This window comes from Enhydra lutris, unplaced genomic scaffold (assembly GCF_002288905.1).
Source record: "Enhydra lutris kenyoni isolate GAN:26980312 unplaced genomic scaffold, ASM228890v2 scaffoldscaffold8, whole genome shotgun sequence".
In the NCBI taxonomy this organism is placed as follows: Eukaryota; Metazoa; Chordata; class Mammalia; order Carnivora; family Mustelidae; genus Enhydra; species Enhydra lutris.
The window spans coordinates 13,902,186-13,919,082 of record NW_019154092.1 but is presented as its reverse complement, the minus strand read 5'-3'; the positions used below and the strand labels follow the sequence as shown (position 1 = coordinate 13,919,082).

The following is a 16,897-nucleotide window of genomic DNA, read 5'->3' as shown; positions in this document are numbered from 1 at the left end:
GAAATGAAGAAAGACAATTCGGCAATAATAGTTGGAGACTATATGCCCTGTTCTCAATTATGGATAAAACAACTATACCAAACGCACTAGAAGGCTTGGACACTATAAACCAACTAGACTTAACAGACATATAGAACATGGCATCCAATAACAATATATATTCTTCTCAAGCACACAAGGAATATTTCTCATGATAGACCATAGACTAGAGCATAAAACCTTTAAAAATTTAAAAGGACAGAAAAAATACAAAGTATGTTCTCTGATTACAATGCAATCAAATTTGAAATATATAATGGAAAATGGAAACTCACAAATTTGGGAAATTAAACAAGACTACTCCTAGATAACCAATGGGTCAAAAAAATTTTTTTAATTCATGAAATACCTTGAGATGAGTGAAAACACAACATATCAGAATTTATGGGATGCAGCTAAAGCATTGCTTAGAGAGTAACTTAGAGCTGTAAATGACTAAGAAAGAAAAAAATCTCAATAACCTAATACTTTACCTTAAAAGAGAAAACTGAATTTAAGCAGGAAGAAAATAGAGATTAGGGTGGAAGTGAATAGAATGAAATAAAGACTAGAAATTCAAGAATAAAGTAATGAAACCAGAAGTTTTGAAAAATCAAAATTGTTAAAATTTTAGCTAATTGGAGCAAGAAAAGAATATAGTGAAATGGAGACTACAGTTGACCCTTGGGCAACATGGGGATTATGAGCACCAAACTGCACCCCCCTACCACCCATACACACACACTTTGAAAAATCATAAAACTTTTGACTCTCCAAAAACTTAATCACCTACTGTTGACCAGAAGCCTTACTGGTAACAGTTGACACATTTTGTGTGTTATACATACCACATACTGTAATGTTAAGGTAAGCTAGAAAAGAGAGAATGTTAAGATCACAAGAGAAAATGTGTTTATGGTACTGTACTGAAAAAAAAAATTGCATATAAGTGGAACCATGCAGCTCAAATTTATATTGGGTCAAGTGTCAGCTGTATATATGAAAGAAGGACATTACTAATAACCTTGCATAAGCAAAAAGGATTGTAAAGGAATACAATGAACATTTATATGTGAAAAAATGAGATAACTTAGATGAAATAAATTCCTAGAAAGATACAAACTACTGGAACTGACTCAAGAAAAAATAGACAACTGAATAAACCTATAGAAGTGACAAGATTGGATCAATAAAAAAAAAAAAAAAAAAACTCACAAAAGCCAAGGCCCAAATGGTTCTACCACAGAATTCTGCCGAACATTTAAAAGATTAATACCAACACTTTTTCTTTGTAGATCATATGCTATTTAATAAAAGAAATAATGAAGTTAATTGTTTTCCTTTTCAGTATTTGCTTTAAGAGAAAAATCTTGAAGTTTGTAGGGATTTCTGATGCCAGGAAATCATGAAATGTAAGAGAACATTTAGCAATCGGGTTGGCATAGCTCATGACAATCAGCATATGTCCAACTATAACTTGCATTCCACTTACTTAAGCTGAGATACCCTTGCTCAGGTTGAACATATTGTGAGTAGAAGATCGCCGCTTTTAAGAAATAAGATGGAGTCTTTGGAGAATGGCCTCACTGAATTGGTAAGTTAGCTATCTCCAAATTTTGGTGATTTCCCCAGTTCTATAATGGCTCAGTGCTGTAGCCATCTTCTTGTAAGTCATAGTCTAAGGGTCTTTTCTTTTCCCCCAAAGTTGGACAAGTTTTTCTTTTGTTTGTTTTGTTCTGTCTCGTTTTTGTTTTTTAAATAATCCCTACCATGGACATTGGGGAGGGTATGTGCTATGGTGAGTGCTGTGAAATGTGTAAACCTGGCGATTCACAGACCTGTACCCCTGGGGATAAAAATATATGTTTAAAAAAATAATAAAATTTAAATTTAAAAAAATAAATAAATAAATAATCCCTACCACCAACAGGAAGCTCAAACTCATGACCCTGGGATCAAGAGTTGCATGCTCTTCTGACTGATTGAGCCAGATGTCCCCTCTCCTTTGTTTTTATATTTTTTTAAGGTTTTATTTATTTATTTGACAGGGATCACAAGTAGAGAGGCAGGCGGGGGGCGGGGGGGGGGCAGGCTTCCTGCTGAGCAGAGAGTCCAATGCGGGGCTCGATCCCAGGATCCTGGAATCATGACCTGAGCCGAAGGCAGAGGGTTTAACCCACTGAGCCACCCAGGTGCCCCTCTCCTTTGTTTTTTGATACAAGCAGGAAGATACCTTTGGTTTTATCTGCCCACAAAATATAAAATGCCATCTCAGGATTATACAGAGATTCCTGAAGGTATTTAAACAGGTTGAGCTTCTTCCTGCCTTTGCTTCTTCCCCTTTGCTGAAGAACAACAGGTTGTATTAGCTGTTTTTCAGCAATGTTCAGCAGGCAGTAGGGTCTGACAGTACATTAGAAGGATTATTCACCACAATCAACTGGGATTTGTTCCTGAGCTTGCAAGGGTGGTTCAACACCTGCAAATCAATCAGTGTGATACACTACATTAATAAGAGGAAGGACAAGAACCATATGATCCTCTCAGTCAATCCAGAAAAAGCATTTGACATAGTACAGCATCCTTTTTTTTTTTTTTAAGATTTTATTTATTTATTTGAGAGAGAGCATGTACAGGGAGGAAAGGGGAAAGCAGGACCCCACTGAACAGGGGGCCTAATGTGAGGCTCATGATCCCAGAAATCTGGGATCATGACCTGATCCAAAGGCAGACACTTAACCAGTTGAGCCACCCAGGCAACCCTACAGCATCCTTTCTTGATTAAAACCCTTCACAATGTAGGGATAGGAGGAACATACTTCAATTTCATAAAAGCCATATATGAAAAACCCATGGTGAATATCATTCCCAATGGGAAAAAGCTGAGAGCTTTTCCCCTAAGGTCAGGAACATGACAGGATGTCCACTCTCACCACTGTTGTTCAACATGGTACTGAAAGTCCTAGACTCAGCAATCAGACAACAAAAAGAAAAGGTAGCTGAATTGGCAAAGAAGTCAAACTCTCACTCTTCGCATATGACATGATAACTCTATGTGGAAAACCTGAAAGATCTTACTCCAAATTTGCTAGAACTCATACAGGGGTTCAGCAAAGTGGCAGGATATAAAATCAATGCACAGAAATCAGTCGTGTTTCTATGCACTAACAATGAGAAGAAAAAGAAATTAAGGAGTCGATTCCATTTACAATTTCACCCAAAACCATAGGACACCTAGGAAAAAGCCTAACCAAAGAGGCTAAGCTTCTGTACTCAGAAAGCTATAGAACACTAATGAAAAAGATTGACAGAGACACAAAGAAATGGAAAAACTTTCCATACTCATGGATTGGAAGAACAGGTATTGTTAAAATGTCTATACCACTCAGAGCAATCTATATATTCAAGGCAATCACTATTAAAATACCACAAATGTTTTTTTGCAGGGCTGGAACAAATTCTAAAATTTGTATGGAACCAGAAAAGACCCCTATTAGCCAAAGGAATGTTGAAAAACAAAACCAAAGCTGGTGGCATCACAATTCCAGACTTCAAGCTCTATTACAAAACTGTAATTATCAAGACAGCATGTTACTGGCACAAAAACAGACATATAGATCAGTGGAACAGAATTGAATCCAGAAAATGGATTCAATTCTATGGTCAACTAATCTTTGACAAAGCAGGAAAGAATATCCAATAGAAAAAAGACAGTCTCTTAAATAAACGATATTGGGAAAATTGGATGGCCACATGCAGAAGAATGAAACTGGACCATTTCCTTACACCATACACAAAAATAGACTCAAAATGGATGAAAGACCTAAGTATGAGACAGGAATCTGTCAAAATTCTAGAGGAGAACACAGGCAACAACTTCTTGCTAAACATGTCTCCAAAGGCAAGGGAAGCAAAGGTAAAAATAAATTGTTGGGACTTCATCAAGATAAAAGCTTTTGCACAGCAAAGGAAACAGTCGACAAAACCAAAAGACGACGGACAGAATGGGAAAAGATGTTTGCAAATGTCTTACCAGATAAAGGGCTAGTATCCAAAATCTATGAAGATCAAACTCAACATCTAAAAAACAAATACACACACACACACACACGCACCACATATATATATATATACCACTAGTAATACAAGGGCACTTCTTCAACCTGATGAAAGTCAGCTATGGAAAGTCCAGAACTAACATCATACTGGATGCTTTTCCTCTAAGATCAGGAACAAGACAAGGACATTTGCTCTTATCACTTTTTACTCAACATTATACTGGAGGATCTAACTAGGGCATTGAGCAAGAAAAAAAAAACATACAGATTGGAGAGAAAGAAATGGGACTATCTCTATTTGCATATGACATTATCTGATATATAGAAAACTCAAAGCCACTAAAAAAAATTAGAACTAATACACAAGTTCGTCAAGTTTGCAGATACAAGATCAATATATAAGATCAATATACAAAATCAGTTATTAAATTTCTATACACCTGCAATGAACAATCCAAAAACTAACTAAATCTCACAGTAGCATCAAAAAGAATAAAATATTTAGGAATAAATTTAATGAAGGAAATGCAAAATGGTTACTCTGAAAACTACAAAACATTGTTGAAAGAAGGTCAAAATAAATGAAAAATCTCATATTTGTGGATGGGAAGACTTGACTGTTAAGATGACAGTACTCCCAAGTGAATCTACAGATTCAACACCATCCCTATCAGAATCCAGCTAACTTCTTTGCATAAATTAAAAGTTGATTCTGTAATTCATATGGAATTGCAAGCAACACAGAATAACTAAAACTATACTGAAAAAATAACAAAGATTCAGATATCCCAGTTTCACAACTTACTAGAAAACAACAATAACCAAGACATGTGGTATGAACACAAAAATAGGCAGATAGCTGAATGGAAGAGAACTGGAGTTCAGAAATTAACCTATGCTTCTATGGTCAGTCAGCTGATTTTCAGCAAGGATGTCAAAACCAACAAAAGGGGAAACAGTCTTTTGACAAAGGGTGTTGAGACAACTGGACAGTCACATGCAAAAGAATTAAATTGGCCCTTTTCCTTATACCATGTACTAAAATTAACTCAAAATGGACCAAAGACCAAAATATTAGAACAAAAGTAAACTCATAGAAGAAAAGATAGGGATAAATCTTCATGATACAGAATTTGACAAAGAATTCTTAGATGTAACACTAAAAGCAAGAACAATAGAAAATAAGATAAATTAGACCATCAAAATTAGACAGTTTTTGTTTCAAATAAAACTATCAAAGTAAACTGACAACCACCAGAATGGGAGAAAATATTTACCAATCATACATCTGAAAGGGACCTATATCTACAATATTATAAAAACTCTTACAACTCAAAAATTCAAATCAAAACAGTATGGTTTTGCATAAAAATAGGTAAATTAATGGAAACAGGAAATAAGCCCATGCATACATGATCAATTAATTTATGATGAAAGAGCCAAGAATATACAATGGGGAAAAGACAGTCTCCTCAATAAATGGTATTTGGAAAACTGGTCAGCCATCATACACAAAAATAAATTTGAAATGGATGAGAGACTTGAATGTAAGACTTGAAACTTAAAACTCCCAGAAGAAAACATAGGTAGTAAGCTCCTTGACATCAGTCTTGGCAATGATTTTTTGGACTAAAGACAAGGAAAGCTTAAACAAACATAACTACATCAAACTAAAAAGCTTCCGCACAGGAAAGGAAACCATCAATAAAAAGGCAACCTACTAAATGAGAGAAGATATTTACAAATCATATATCTAATAAAGGGTTAATATCTGAAATATAATTTTTAAAAACTCCTCAATAACAAAAAGCAAACTGATTAAAAAATGGACAGAGAATCTCAGTAGACATTTTTCCAGAAAAAACACGCAGATGGACAGCAGGCATTTGAAAAGGTGCTCAACATCATTAATCATCAGGGAAATGCAAATCAAAACCACAGTGAGATATCACCTCACACCTGTCACAAATGTGTATTTTCAAAATTAAAAAAAAAAAAAAAACAAACAAGTGTTGTTGAGGATGTGGAGAAAATTGAACCCTTGTTCACCATTGGTGGAATTTAAATTGGTATAGCCACTATGGAAAACATATAGAGATTCCCCAAATAATTAAAAATAAAACTACCATATGATCCAGCTTGTGGGTATTTATCTGAAGAAAACTAAAATAGTAACTCAAAAAGATATGTGCACCCCCAGGTTTATTGCAGCACTAGTCACAATAATCAAGGTATGGACATAATCTAAATGTCCATCCATGAATGAATGGTTAAAGAAGTTGTGGTATATATATACAATGAAATACTACTTATCCATTAAAAAGAATGAGATCTTGCCATTTGTGACAAGAAGGATGGACCTTGAAGATATTATGCTAAGTGAAATAATTCAGACCCAGACTAATATTGTATGATTTCACTTACATCTGAAATCTAAAAAAACAAACAAACCAACCCAAACTCACAGATAGGGAGAGCAGATTGGTAGTTGCTAGAGGAGGGGATGAAGGAGGTGGGCAAAATGGGTAAAGGGGATTGAAAGGTGCAAAGTTCCAATTACAAAATAAATAAGTCATGCAGGTGTAATGTACAACATGGTGACTATAGTAAATAATACAGCATTGAGTATTTGAAAGTATTGCATATTGAAACTATGTATGATGATGGATATCAACAAATGGATATCAATTTGTGATCATTTTGCAACATATATTGAATTGTTATGTTCTATACTTGAATATTACAATGTTATATGTCAATTTTAACTCAATTTTATAAAAAAAGAAATTTTAAAAAATCTAATAACACTTGAAGAAATTTAAAGATCTAATAATCCTTTTTAAAAAGTAGTGGAGGGGCATCTGAGTGGCTTAGTCAAGTGTCTGATTTCAGCTCAGGTCATGATCTCAAGGTTCTGGGATCTAGCCCCGCAACGGGTTCCCTGCTTAGTGGGGACACTGTTTCTCCCTCTCCCCGCCCCATGCTTGTGCTCTCTCAAATAAATAAATAAAAATCTTTTTAAAAAATTAAAAAAATAGGTGTGCCTGTGTGGCTCAGTGGGTTAAGCCTCTGCCTTCAGCTCAGGTCATGATCTCAGGGTCCTGGGATCGAGCCCCACATGGGGCTCTCTGCTCAGCAGGGAGCCTGCTTCCCTCTCCCCCTCTGCCTGCTTCTCTGCCTTCTTGAGATCTCTCTCTTGCTGTCAAATAAGTAAATAAAATCTTAAAAAAAAAAAAAAAAGAATTGAGCCCATCATCATTTGAAAAAAATTTAAAAATAAAAAATAGTGGAAAATCTAAATTTTTGAATAAGCTGAATAAATAATAGAAAGGGGAAAATGAAGAGAGAAATCCTAAAGCAATAAGAGGCAGAATAAGGTGATTTAATGACACCTTGGCATCACAGAGCGGTCAGGGGTCCAGAGGTTGTGGAAAATCAGTCCTGCTCTCAGAACCAAGCCCTTCCCAGAAGACAGTGTATTTTGACTCCATATAAATAGTCAAAAGATATTTTGATAAGTGTATTAAATAACTTTTGAGCCTCAATCTGAGTGAAAATGGAGTCAAGCTTTTAGAGCTTTCTAGACATAGACAAGTGCATCATGATATCCTTAAAACATTTCTGTTTCAAAGCATCACCCAAAGCTATTTTTTTCAGGATGATTTAAAGGATACAGATTCCCATTTTGCCAGGTATGCTTTTTAAAAGATTCTTCCTTATTCTAAAATGTATGTATCTATTACATTACATTACATCAAATGTTTTATTTATATCAGTATATACAAGAAATGAAGCAAACATCCACTTAATAACTAAATACCTACAAGAACTAAATGCCTGTGAGGAATAAGAATGCTGCTCTAGAAGCACCCATGTGCCCTTCTGGATCTTTCAGCTCTCCCTCTCTGGAGGAAACCACTCTCCTGCCTTGTTTCTCTCTTCCTTGTCTTTACCATCTCATCACATAGTCTGTATCTCCAAACATTAATTAGGTATTAATTTGCACTTCCATGGTACTAAAGAGGTTGAGTGTATTTTTTGTTGGCCATTTGAGTTTCCTCTTTTGTGAAGTGCAGATTCTAGTCTTTGGTCCTTTTACTGTTGGACTGTCTTTTTCTTCTTAATTTGTTGTTGTTGATTTGTTAAGTTCCTCTATCCATTCTTTATCAGATATATGTTGCAAACATGTAAGAAGACAGGGAGGTACCCGGACGAGCTTCAAGAACAGGTGAAGACTCCAGGGTCTTGCAGGTGGAGTTAAAGTTCTCCAGACACGGAGAAAATTCCACACAGAGGGATCAGTTTATGCAAAGATTATATTTGTTTAAGGACCTCCAATTAACAGAATTTGGAAAACATAAAAAAGGAGAAAGAACCACTTTCCCTTCTCAGACCTCCCCAGGCAAATTAGATTTGCTTCTGGATTTAACATTTTTAGTTTTAATGTGGATGAAACAGATTTGTGTGTTTGTCCAGTTTGGCCTTTCACTCAGCTCTTTGAAGCCTCATCTCTGATAAAATACAGCGTATTTCTGGGCAAGGGGGAGGCAGGAAATTAAGGGAAACCATCCTCTAAAAAGAGTTTTTTTTTTTTTTTAAAGATTTTATTTATTTATTTATTTGACAGGGAGAGATCACAAGTAGACGGAGAGGCAGGCAGAGAGAGAGAGAGGGAAGCAGGTTCCCTGCCGAGCAGAGAACCCGATGCGGGACTCGATCCCAGGACCCTGAGATCATGACCTGAGCCGAAGGCAGCGGCTTAACCCACTGAGCCACCCAGGCGCCCCTAAAAAGAGTTGTTTTTATTATCCAGACTTGTTCCCTTAAAATTTTTGAAGTACCCTAAAGAAGGGTTTAAAACTACGACCTAAAGAGATCATTAGATTATTCATAATCAATCTGTCCTTCGGAGGACATAATTTATTTGAATTTCCTTGGGCATCACTTAGGAACAGCAAGCAGTTCAAAGCCTGAAATGGATTTTCCCCTTATTTGTTATTTCTACAGTTGACAGATCTTTTTGGCTAAGCAGGGATTTGGCAATGTTGGGTTCTTGATTCCAGTTTTTTAAAAGTGCAGTTAAGGAAAATTGTAATTCTGAGGTGACATACGTTTGAAACCTCATTTGGCCTCTTATTACCTCATTCATTAGAGCAAGAAGCACTCTGGCTGGAGTGCTGTGGCCCAGGGAGAGGGTGACTCTTATTTTGTTCTCCAACTGACTGGGCCTCAGAGCTGGGTGGAGGAAGACTGAAAATAGTCATTTCTTGGCTGCACTATCAGGCGGGAGGGCCTCTCTAATCATGGGTCCATTTACAAGTGAGAAAGCGAAACAAGGTCTCTGGAGGTTGGCCTCACAAGTTAGGTGGATATGATGTGAACAGAGTTGGTAAAGGTCCAAGAAAAACTTCACAGAGGTTTAGATTTATTCGAGCCATTTACATTTGTTCAAAGATAAAACTGAACTGTCCTCTTCTAAGTTTGAGTTTTCAACTTGTTTTCAAGTTAGCATCCCCAGATCCTAGTTCTCTCCCAAAGAGAGAGAGTGGCAATGCCACTTTCCTCCCTACGTATAAAAAGTATATCTTAACTCGTTCAACTCTCTTACGAAAGTCTGCTTTCTTTCACTTTATTCAACGAATGTTATTAAATAAAGTGCTAAGTGCCAGACACTATGCCAAATATAGGGATCAAACATAAGATGAATTAGAAATGTTGTTTTTTTCTTCAATATATATTCAAAACTAATGGATGATGATGGAAGTCAGAATCAGTGTGACTTTTGGGAAGGATTCATGATTAGAAGGAGCCATGAGGGTCCCTGGGGTGCTGGTCATGTTTTCTTCACAGTCTGGGTGCTGGTTACACAACTGTGTTCAGGTCATGAAAATTCATTGAGTCACTTATGACTTAGGCACTTTTTATAAGAATGCTGTACTTTGGGGCACCTGGGGGGCTAAGTTGGTTAGGTGTCTGCCTTCAGCTCAGGTCATGATCTCAGGATCCTGGGATTGAGCCTCGAGTTGGGGGCGGGGGGGGTCCCTGCTCAGCAGGAAGCCTGCTTCTCCCTCTCCCTCTAATGCTTCCCCTGCTTGTGCTTTCTCTCTGTCAAATAAATAAATGACTAATAAATTAAAAAGAAATAAAGAATGCTATACTTTGATAAAATTCACAGGAGAAAACCATAATCTACAAATATTTATTTTTAAAAATCCTTCATGAAACTGGAATCCCTAGTAGTAAAGGGGAAGATTCTTTTTGGGTTGAAACACATTGGAACTGAGTTCTGATAGGGTTTTGTTTTTTATTTTTTCTAATGTTCTTCCTATTTCTCCCAGAAATCCTGGCACCACTTTGCCCTCAAACAGCCCTTTGGAAAGCATAACCTCAGAATATTCAGGGAATAAAATATTTTGTTTTTGTTTTTTTAAAAGCTAGGGGAAAACATGTAAGGATGCACTAGAAAACTAAGGCACTTTCCTGCTTGACCCCTCAACATTCTCTACGATACTCTTGTCTCATCTGTATTTTCCATTAGTCAAAAGATAGTAGTAACTTTTTTACTGCCCATAGCTTATTAATTTATGTTTTTGTTTTTTTAACCAGCGAATGTTCAAAGATGTCAGTGGGGCCTAGAAGGAGAGCTCTGCCACTATTTAAATGTGCTAGAACCAAGCCAGAGCAGTTATAGAATGGAGCAGCACAGTGCTGTGTTCTGAGCTCCTGAGGATGAGTGCAAAGAAGATAGAGCCAAGAAAAGCTCATGAAAATATCTACCTTCATCAACCAACTAAACAACCAAGTCTTTGCTGCTTAATCAACTTTTTAAAAAAATAATATAAACTTCAAAAAGTTACCAAAATGTGCATGAGGCAATAACAGAAGAATTTGATGCAAGTAAAGTTTTGACTTGGAGAAAACCAGTTATTTCTCATTTTCTGGTTTTATTATTTGCATTGACATTTACTAATATTTTAGCCTTTATAAAGGCTAAACAAACATAGCGTGGCTTTCAGTTCATTTTAGGCCTCTTAGAATGACCATATAATTTATTGTTCAAACCCAGGCACTTTTGAAGATGAAAGGAGACGCTAAAAGTAATTAATAGTGTTAACTGATCTGCAACAGGAGTAAACTGGGACTGGCCCGGGGAAATCAGGACATCTGCTTACTCTACCTATTGTTAGATAAGGGGAAAAGAGAACCAGAGTTGTGTTGTTTTGTTTCTACCAGCCTGTACTGCTCTCCTTCTTGTTTAGTAGTCCTCAATCCTACCTGGCCTGTCTGCCTCACCTACCCCCGCCCTACCTCTGGCTACATCTAAGACCACATACCTTGGTCTGTCTACTTCACCAGCTGGCCACATTAGAAACATACCAGGTACAAGTTACATTAACTGCCCCTTCCTTGCTAACAATTACATTCATTTTTTTATATCATGGTGGATTTAAAGCAAAACAAAAACTGTAACACTTACCTTAAACCTATACTTCTCCACAGACTTTCCTAATTAACATCCAACTTTTCTGATTGTATAAGCTCTATTTTTTCATCATCACCTAGCTACACAGTTCTTACTATGCTATGATCTATTTACCAAATGTAGCATTATGTTAAATCATTTCAGTCAATTAAGATGAGAAAGAACTCAATCTGTTTTTCTCTGGCTCCCACATTGCCCGGTACAGTTTTGAATATGCAGAACTTCCCCAATATACTTACTGATCAAACAAATCTTCTGATGGCCACAAAATTCCAAGAACTTTCCTTTATCCTCCCAAATGTATCAATTTCTTACTGTTCCTGGACTTAAGTTGAAATACCATTCATCCTCATTATTCATAAATTCTGCTTACCTATTTACTAAATTTATTTTTAAATCTAAAAGAAGCCATACTTATAGAATATTCACAGTCATTTGTAGACTTGTGCAGGGAGGCAAACACTTCCTTGCCTGATGTGCTTATTCCCAGCCAAGATCCAGTAAGATAATGCTCTACCTTCTTATTTTCCCTCTCATATTACAAGTGTCCTTTTCATGGTAACTTTAGTGTCACTTTTTTTTTTTTTCATTTTGTGCTCTTTGTTGGTGATTTTGCTGTTTAAAATGGCTCCCAACCATATTGCCAAAGTGCTAGCTGTGTTCCTAAGCACAAGGCTGTCATATGCCTTACGGAGAAAATATGTGTTAGTTAAGCTCTGTTCAGGCATGAGTTACAGTGATGTTGGCCATGAGTTTGATGTTACAGAATCAATGTTATGTATTGAATAAGGTATCTTTAAATAGAAACACATGTAACACAAGGTTATGTATTGACTGGTTGACAAAATCCTTTGTGACCAGAGGCTTGTAGGAACCTACCCTATATTTCCCCTAGGAGCAATTGTTTAGTATTAGCTAATTCAGTGTTGGCAGCAACTTTATACAACATACTATATCAAATAAGGAGAATTGACCATACTTAAGTACTCATCACATTATTCAGAACTGCATAATCTGAAATACTAAAAAGAATAATTTGCTCATGAATACTTTTTGAATGAGCATAGATCAAGATGGTGGTAAAATTTAATAATGTATTTTATAATCATCAAACATATTCTATTTAGAACATTTTGTTGATTCCAGAATAATCGACTCTTATTCAATAAATAAATGATGAACTACAACATAGTTTGATGTGGCTTATATATGAAGACACTACTGCCTAAGCTGTTATAGCTCTCTTGGAAACAAATCAAATCCTAAGAGCCTATTTTTGTCAGTTATTTCTTATAAAGAAAAAATGTATTCAAAACCACACCATAAGTGTAACAGCAATGAATTCTCAAACATATTATTTGGCTATAGGAAGCATTCTTGGGACAAAGAAACATCTGAAAAAAATTAAGCAATATGGAATTAGAAACTAATTTCATCTTTTTGAGAAAGAAGTTCACAACTGAGTTGCCTGATAATCTGAGTTTATTTTTGTAGAGTTATTGATCCTTCCAAAGATCTCACTGAATTGTCCTAAAATTTCTTGGTAGAGGATGAGATCTCCTGAACAATAAACTGAGCTATATGTTCCCCCCTGGGGGCAATAAAAAAGAAAACTGGGCTGGAAGTCAAGAACCCAGTATTCCATTCCTGACTATTACATTAGTCATTCCAAATGAGTCATGCATGTGCTTTCATGACAGCCATTTCTTCATATATTTCTTACTTAGAAGAAGAAGGATAGTACATGGTCCGCTGCCCACCTCAGTTGGCACCAACAAAGAATGACAAAAAAACTCCTGAACCTGACTGCAAATTTGTTGCAGTGCAGTGCTGACGTGGTAAGAGTAACAATTGTGAATATTCATCTTCCACTTGCCAGGCACTTGTCAATAAGCCTGGCACTGTGCCAGGCAGTTCACATGTGATAACCCAACTAATCTCCCAACAGCCCCACAAGGCATTCCCATTTTCAGAGCAGAAAGTGGAGGATCGAGAGGCCTACTTGTCTGAGATCATTCTGCTAAGAGGCAAGGGTACCTAATTTTGAACAGTATGTTAACTCCATTGCATGAGCTCTTAACCACTGTTTGTTTTCATGTGTGATTTCAGGCATGATTTTAACTTTTCACAATTTTGAAGTTCTCGTGTGATAGTTTAAAACCTATTAAGTCACACACCCCTGATCAATATAAGGAGATTTGTTCCTGGTATCTCTCAAGAGAGATGATTAAAATAATGGCCATAATTCTTAATAATGTCACCAAATCAATCAACTGATAAATAAGACCAGTCAGCTTCAGAAGATATTGAGATTTTTGAATCTTTAGCTATACACAGCAAATGGGATATTCGCAAATCGGTACATTAAGAAAAATTGAAGAGAGCCATTGTTCTTTGTTTTGTTTTGGTCTATTTGAACAAAGTCTTTGATAAGACAGGGAAGTAGCTGCTGTTTGTAAATTTTAAAGTCTAGGGATTCACTGAATTCATTCTGAAGGTGCCTTGCCCAGTGGATGCCTATATCAAATGTAACTGATTGAAATTGTATTGACCAAACATTTGCATTCCAAAACAGACCAAGCTAGAGTGCAGTTAATTTTTCTCAGAGATATTTCTGTCTCTCTTTCACTACCAACTTGCATTTCTTTTTAACGAAGCGCATCTTATCATTAACTTATGAATGTATAAGGCATTTTTGTAGGGTGTATTATGTTAGGAATGCTTTGAAATCAAAATTTATTCAAGATACCCAGTCTTCAAGGACTTTTCCCTCTCCTCATTAGATAAGCAGCACAAAGAAGCAGTAAAGACACCTAAGAGTACACCTAGATATCAGGGGGGACTTTTTTGAGTTCTAGAAAGCAAAGACAAGAAATGAGAAGGATGAGACACCCAGGCTAGTCTTAAGACTCTTGACCACACACATCCTAGATGCAAATCAGTTCATCTTGATCAAGAATCATGTGCTGATGACTGAAGTGAGGATGGGGAAAATTACCCACCCCTGTGATGGTCACCCACCCTCCTCCACCAGGTAACTGAAAGGGAGTCTGGGGGTACTGGGGGCCCTTCTCGTGAAGCAGTGAGATATGCCCCCAAGTACAGAGCCTGATGGGCATTTTTATCATGACCAAGAGTGAGGGAATAGGTTTTAGGAAGCAGGTCTAACTTTGCATTTTTGCTTTAGCTAAGTTGGTCACACAGAGTGGGAGTAACTATGGGGCACTTTGATTTTAAAAGCAGAAGAAATGCCTTCAGATTGTGATAAGAAACTGACAGTTTTCAAGTGGTTCTTTAAAGTAGTTGGCAGCTTATAAAGAATTCACACTTAGTAGCATTCTGCCAGTGACTCGGCCGTTATTCCTTATGGCTAAGGTTGCATGACCTGCCTTATTAGTCTGTCTCCTAATGTGCTCTCTATCCTCAGGATTCTTCCCTCTGCTTTCTGGAGATGGCTTTCTGGTTCCCAAGTTTGATGTGTCTGTTCCTGTAGTTAGAGAAGAGAAAGGGAAGAGGGTCCCTTGAGATCTTGGTCTCAAGTCTTCCTAAGAGTCAAAAGTCTTTTTCCATCTTCCCAGAGCAGCCCCTCACCAGGTACACGTGGGCACATGTCTAGAGAAACACATGTGACAAGTACTGTCTCACATCATTGTACATCAGACAATTTCCACCCTTCACTGCACAGGAATGCCTGGAAGCTCTGTAAACACAGAACCTAGGTCAGTTTTGGCTCACTTGTGAATCCTCGGTATTTTCACATAATGCCTAGCTTATCTCAGATGCTCAGGATAAAATTTATCTACTGGTAAGTACCATTTATAGCTGATTAAATATAGTGTTGTGGTCATCTCAATGGAAAGTTGGTCCTCAAGCTCTTGGACTAGAATACACCTTCCTAGTATAACTTTAATTCAATGGAAAAAGTAGATTTGACCTCATCAGTTCAACTCGCTCTCAAGTTTGAGAGTTACCTGTACTGAAGAGACATTGTGGTTAGCTGCTGGGTGTAGACATGCATCATTTGTGTTTCATTTTTTGTGTCCTGTTTCTTCCCTATGACTCTTCATGAACAAAAGTGGTGTTAGGATGGGGACGATGGGAAGTCACAAAGACACAGATTGGGTTATGCAAGACCATTTTTTATCCCTTTCTGTGATTTTTCCCCTCTGGGTGGCTCTTCTGAAGGTTGGGATGACTTCAGCCCATTATGTGTGTGATCTTCTGTTTAAGAAAGTTCATGGATGGACCGTTTCCTTACATGGCATAATTTTCTGCTTGGCTTTTGTGAAATTTTTGCTTAGGGAATATCCTTTCTTTCATTTGCAAATCAAAAAGCCCAACAACATCCTCAAGGCATATTAGAGATAAAATGGACCAATGGCTTCATTTAGGGAACACAGCAAATGTTTCCTGTCCGTATAGCAGGCCACAGCCAACAACAACCTGTTCACTCACAGAAACTGTAGTTTATGCGGTCTGCAAATAACCTAACTCTAGGGCTCATTAGAAAAGTGGATTGATTGAAATACACCCCAGCATACAACACTTTGGTAGGGATTTTATGTGACATTCTTCTGTGGAGTTGCTTGGTCCCCAAAAGAAATTGGAGATTACTGTAACTCTGGGCAGAAAATATGTAAGCAAGCGAAAAGACCAAGGTCTAGCAGTGTTTGAACTGTGAGGAGCAAATGAGACCATTGTGGCCTTTCATGTTGACAGAAAAAGTTCAGAGTAGGACATGAGAAGCAGAGACTGTCAGATTATCTTTCAAAATGTAGTCTAGCGTGTATTAGAGTCTGATGCTGTGCTTCCGGAGCTATTGTGAAGTGTGGGACTGTCTCCCCGCTGCCCTGCACGTTCACTTGGACACTGAAATGGATGCATGAGGCAGAGTTAAGAGCATCCGTGTTCATTTCCCCCTAGACTCTAAAGTCCAAATGTGAGGGGGAATGGAGACGTTCTGCCAGGGGAGGCAACCCGAGTCGCGTCCCTCCCAGGGACTGATAAAGATGTCCCTCACTGTCTCTGGGGAGCCGGCACCGGGCACAGCAGGCACGACGTGAGGACGGCCAGACTCGCCGACTGCGGCCGCATCCCCAAGGGGCCGGGGCGCGCCTGCTGGAAGGTGGGAGGCGGAGTTGCTCCTCTTCTGGGAAGAGACCAAAGGAATGAGTAATTGGAAATTCTGTAACTTAGACCCTTCTCCTAAACTCTTTAGCCCTTTCACCTCAAGCCCCCTGCCGAGAGGCAAGGGCACCGGAGACAGGGAGCCGTGGTGGAAGGAGAGTCACGTTTCGGAGAGGGAAGTGAAATAAAGAGGGCGGCACCCGGGGGGACC

At 37.7% G+C, this 16,897-nt stretch overlaps 1 pseudogene; it reads right to left on the bottom strand.

Moving 5' to 3' along the window:
• Positions 1-1,375: 1,375 nt before the first annotated feature.
• LOC111142684 lies at positions 1,376-16,653 on the bottom strand (annotated as a pseudogene).
• Between the last annotated feature and the right edge of the window lie 244 nt (positions 16,654-16,897).